This window comes from Lepus europaeus, chromosome Y (assembly GCF_033115175.1).
Source record: "Lepus europaeus isolate LE1 chromosome Y, mLepTim1.pri, whole genome shotgun sequence".
Classification (NCBI taxonomy): Eukaryota; Metazoa; Chordata; class Mammalia; order Lagomorpha; family Leporidae; genus Lepus; species Lepus europaeus.
The window spans coordinates 6,617,530-6,623,477 of NC_084851.1; the positions used below are offsets into that span (position 1 = coordinate 6,617,530).

The window sequence follows — 5,948 nt, forward strand, 5'->3', positions numbered from 1 at the left end:
ACGGTGACTTGATCAGCCCTTGCCCTGACTGTTGATGAACAACTTAATATGTTATCCTCTCTTAGTGTTTTTTTTATTTGTTCTACTTAATACTTTTGGTTGAATACTGTAATCAATACACAGTTATTATTAAGTGTTGAAACTTAACTGAAAAGTGATTGCTGTTAAATATAAGAGCAGGACTGGCCGGCGCCGCGGCTCACTAGGCTAATCCTCCGCCTTGTGGCGCCGGCACACCGGGTTCTAGTCCCGGTCGGGGCACCGATCCTGTCCCGGTTGCCCCTCTTCCAGGCCAGCTCTCTGCTGTGGCCAGGGAGTGCAGTGGAGGATGGCCCAAGTGCTTGGGCCCTGCACCCCATGGGAGACCAGGAGAAGCACCTGGCTCCTGCCATCGGATCAGCACGGTGCGCCGGCAGCAGTGTGCCTACTGCGGCGGCCATTGGAGGGTGAACCAACGGCAAAAGGAAGACCTTTCTCTATCTCTCTCTCTCACTGTCCACTCTGCCTGTAAAAAAAAAAAGAGCAGGACTAAGAGAGGGAAGAGATGTGCAATTTGGGACATGCTCAAGCTGACTTGCCACAAACGATAGAATTAGAAACACACTAGGGGATTCAAATTCAATCCCATCAAGGTGGCATGTAACAATGCCATCTCACTAGTCCAAGTGATCAATTTCTGTTCACAATTGATCATAAAGATAGGACTATTGATAGGAAAAAGGGATCACATAAACAAGACTAGTGGCTGCAAATACTAATGGATAGAATAAAAAAGGGAGAGAACTATCCAATATGGGAAGTGAGATACACAGCAGGCTCATAGAATAGTAGATGTACTAAACAGCACTCTGGCCTCAGAATCAGCCCTTAAGGCATGCAGATCCAGCTGAAAAGCCCATGAGAGTATTTCAGGCATGGAAAGCCAAGACACTCTGGCAAAAAAAAAAAAATGACCTACATGAAAGATCTCTATGAGTGAGATCCCAGTGGGAAGAACAGGTCATCAAAGAGGAAGGTAGCTTTCTCTGAAGGGAGGAGAGAACTTCCACTTTGACTATGAGCTTGTCTAAATATGATCAGAGTTGGTGAACTCAAAAGGCTTCCATAGCCTTGGCAACTTGTGATAAGAGCCTAGGGGGATTACTGATGCCATAAACAAGAGTGTCAATTTGTTAAGTCAACAACAGGAGTCACTGTGCACTTACTCCTCATGTAGGATCTCTGCCCTAATGTGCTGTACATTTTGATTTAATGCTATAACTAGTACTCTAACAGTATTTTTCACTTTGTGTTTCTATGTGGGTGCAAACTGTTGAAATCTTTACTTAATATCTGCTAAACTGATCTTCTTTATATAAAGAGAATTGAAAATGAATCTTGATGTGAATGAAAGGGGAGAGGGAGTGGGAAAAGGGAGGGTTGCGGTTGGGAGGGAAATTATGGGGGGGGGGAGCCATTGTAGTCCATAAGCTGTACTTTGGAAATTTATATTCATTAAATAAAAGTTAAATATATATAATTATAATCATATATATAATTATATTTATATATATATAATTATGGGTAAAATGAGGGAGTATGAAGAAAGGCAGGAGTTTGGATGGGAGGGGGCCAGGGGGAAAAGAAGCATCATATTCCCAACTCCTTATATATTAAATTCATGAAGTTGTATTCCTTAGACAAAAATAAATAAATAGATAAATAGCCCTAGTCATGCACATGTGAGCTGCAGAAACCTTTACTTGCCTTATTAAGATGGCACTTTCTTCCTGCTAGTCACCAGGCACCTTTGTGGGGAAATAGAGAGAGAAATCAGTTTGCTCTTCTGTCACAAGGTAAGGTGGGAAAACTGTCCCTTACTGTCCCACCAGGCTTGACTCAAAGTCAAAGCTGTCCACATGGTTCTCCCTCAGGTAATATCACAGGTGACACAGGATATCACAGATAGAGCTCACCTAGCTCCAAGAAGATGGTGTCTCCTCCAGATCCAGCTGTGGGAGTCCCACATGGTATCCCCACCCACTGCTATGTATTTGTACTGTCCCTGCTCCACAGAGTCTTCCTACTTTCCATAGGATTTCCATTGCAAACTTCTCTTAAAGTCTGTCCTGGAAATGCAGTTACTTCACCTTCTTCCTGTTATCTTCCTGTGGTCAAAATCAGCACAACTTATCTCTATTTAGCCATCTTGGACCTCCCATTCTGCTGTATTAAGTTCAGAAGTAATCTCAAATGGATTGCACCTGAAAATCTTCAATGAATGAGTTATGAATTTGTTTCAGGCACTGTGACTGGCAAATGTTACTGATCTCATTGATTTTTCACTAACACTATATGTTTCCATTATCCCAATTTCTGCTGAAGATGATAAAGATTACAAAGTGTCATTATATTGCTTGGAAGCACTCAAGATGTTATTAAGAAAACTGGAATTTGAATATAGGTATATCTGATATTGAAGACCAGATTCTTAGCCAATAATATTTTATTCATATGGCTAATGGGCTTTCATTTTATTGTAGTACACTTTGAAGATTTCCAAAGTGATTGCCTACTTGCTACCTGCATATTAACTTGCTACATCCTCACAATACTGCAATTAAAATAAATCCAACTGTAGAGTAAATGAAATGAGTCTATATGAGTCAATTATTAAGTAGGGACTATTAACATGAGAAAGAACAGAGGTATTCAGACTATAGTTTAAAATTTTAAATTAAATTAATTTATGAATGAAATATTCATGTGGATGTGGTTTAGGCTTTGCATTTTATACATAATTTTAAAAGAAATTTTTAGCTGCATGCTTATCTATAATATAGATAGTGCTAGAATGTTTTTTTTAATATTTTGCTTTTGTGTAAAGTAACATAACCATTTTGATGGAAACCTAAAAAATAGAAAATTCAAAAGTAACCATTAGGGGCCAGCACTGTTGCACAGTGGGTTAAAGCCCTAATCTGCAGTGCCAGCATCCCTTAAGGGCACCAATTCAAGTCCTAGCTGCTCCATTTCCAATCCACTTCCCTGCTAATGTGCCTGGGAAATCAAAGGAGGATGATTTGGAGTTTTCCTATTAGATGAGTGTGTGCCTTTATAGTCATAAAACATCAATCTTTAAGAATAACTGAAAATACAAGTATTTATATTACAATGTATAAAATTACTAATTTATTAATTTCATATTTGAATTACAATTTTTGTGAATACCTCTTTATGTGTACATATTTTAGTATATAAAATGATATTCCAGCATACATTTTGATAGTCATTTATCTGAATAGAAGTTAGTTATAACATTATTTCTACCATTATGATTAAATATTGCATTATGAAACTTTAGCGTATTTTCTATTCTTTGAGAGAACTCTAATGAATTTCTAATAAATTATCAAAGCAGGTTGGTCTTTCAAAAAGGTGTATTTTGGGCAAGAAAATGTAATATCTTTTTACCCAGAATGCCAACATCCAAAATTGCCCTAAAAGCATTTAAACTGCATTTCTTCGCGGAGACCTATAAAGCACTTGAGAAAATATTTAAACAAACCTTAATTCATCTGCTTCATTTCATCTTTAATGTTTTCCAAGAAATTTCATGTCATTTGTGTTTATTCTCAATAGGCTTGCTGTTTTCTAAATGATGACAGGAAACATTTTCAAACTACATTTATCTAATTTGTAGGTCTTCAATATCAAATTTTGCAATGAAATGTCTCTTTTCTACCTCCTACCTCTCTTGATGGTTTTTTAAACATTTTCCCTAACTGATTTTTCTTATCTTGATGTCCCATATTAGAAATTTTCTCGAAATTTAATGGTATTCCAGATCAAAACTTAACTTATTTTTCTGAATTGTGAAAGAGTAGAACGGAGGAGCAGCCAAAACATTCTGTTTCCAGCTTTATAATGTACTTCAATGTAATTCAGGTTTTGAATCAAACTATTTTCTGGATTGAAATTGCAACATTTGAGAAGCCAATATATTCTTACTATAATTTATAGCCTCTGTTACCATACTAAGCTTATTCATTTCTTTCTTTTCTTTTCTTTCTTTTCTTTTTTTCTTTTTGACAGGCAGAGTGGACAGTGAGAGAGAGAGAGACACAACAAAAGGTCTTCCTTTGCCGTTGGTTCACCCTCCAATGGCCGCCACGGCCGGTGCATCGCACTGCTCCGAAGCTATGAAACAGGTGCTTCTCCTGGTCTCCCATGGGGTGCAGGGCCCAAGGACTTGGGCCATTCTCCACTGCACTCCCGGGCCACAGCAGAGAGCTGGCCTGGAAGAGGAGCAACCGGGATAGAATCTGGCACCCCAACTTGGACTAGAACCTGGTGTGCTGGCGCCACTAGCGGAGGATTAGCCTGTTGAGCCTCGGCGCTGGCCAGCTTATTCATTTCTGCATTGAGACTTTGGTAAAAATTCCTTTTCTTTTTTATTCAGTAATTAGATCATCCACTTTGTTTTCTAGATCAGAAAGAAAATAGAGGTGTGCGCCCCTTCTTCCGCCCGGCTTCCTTCTGGCTTCTGCCCGGCTTCCGCCCGGCTTCTCCCGTGGTCTGGAAGCTCCCGAAGTGGCACAGAGCGCGGGGCTCTTACCCTGGCGGTATGGCCACCGCCTCCGCGCCGGCCTCCATGCGTTTCCCTGATGTCGTCATTTATCTGGTAGAATCGCGCATGGGTCGAAGTCGCCGGGCCTTCCTCCCACGCCTGGCACTGTCGAAAGGTTTCCGGGTCCTGGATGCCTGCAGCTCCAAGGTGACCCACGTGGCGATAGAGAAGACTTCAGCCGAGGAGGCCAAGGGCTGGTGGGAGTGCAGGGCAGCGTCTGTGCCCCCAGGCTGCCCCGGCCCGGCTCTGCTGGACATCGGTTGGTTCACAGAGAGCACGGCCGCAGGGCAGCCCGTCCCCGTGGAGCCCAGGCACCGCCGGGAGAGGAAGAGCCCCCAAGGCTGGGGCGGGTGCCCATCTATGCCAGCCAGCGGCCCACGCCCCTCCCTCACCACAACACCGCTCTCTAGGAGGCCCTGGAGACGCTGGCGGAAGCAGCTGGCTTGGAAGGCAGCGAGGGCCGCCCCCTGTCTTCCTGCAGAGCGGCCTCAGTGCTCCAGGCCCTGCCCTGCCCTGTCACAGCGCCGAGCCAGCTGCAGGGGCTGCCCCACTTCCGAGAACATTCCTCCAGGGTGGTCCAGGAGCTGCTGGAGCACAGGGTGTGAGAGGAGGTGGAGCGGGTGCAGAGCTCAGAGACGTTCCAGACCATGAAGCTCTTCACCCAGATCTTTGGGGTAGGGGTGAGGACTGCTGACCGCTGGTACCAAGAGGGCTAAAAAAAAAAGAAAGAAAATAGATTTAAAATCAGAAAGTCCTATAAAAGCCAAACAAAAATTTTCCTTTCCATATATAAAATACATATATATGCTAGCAGGTTTTTTCTTTTATTTTCCTCCATAATATATTATCAATACTGCAGTCATAATAGTTGTGCTCAATAAAATGATAATTAAATAAAATCCATTCCCTTTATTACATAGGATACTGTATAAGACAGATCTTCTCTCAGAAATGCAGTCTGTACAATTGCAGAGCACAAAAACTAGTCAGAAATATCAACAATTATTTATAAATCAGAGTATCATCAAAATACAAAAAAGAGACAAACATTTTTGGAAAAAGTGGCTGAATACAAATAAGTCATATTTAAAATACTGTTTTGAAGCTTCCTTGAGTTTTAAAATTTATTCTATATTCCTAAATATCTATGTTTATTATGTTTTACATGATCTATAAAATAAAACTGTAGTTTTTCTTTGATTGTTCCTATAAAAATAATCAAAATTGAAATAACACAAACATGCACTGATTTCTGTTTCTAAAATCACAATTGGCAACATGTATGGCCGGTTTCTAAAGACATGAAAACATAGTTTTGCTGCAGCTGTTAAATTCCCAA

The 5,948-nt window shown here is 41.2% G+C and overlaps 1 pseudogene; it reads left to right on the forward strand.

Moving 5' to 3' along the window:
• The first annotated feature begins 4,606 nt into the window (after positions 1-4,606).
• On the forward strand, positions 4,607-5,325 carry LOC133754005 (DNA-directed DNA/RNA polymerase mu-like; annotated as a pseudogene).
• Positions 5,326-5,948: the final 623 nt, after the last annotated feature.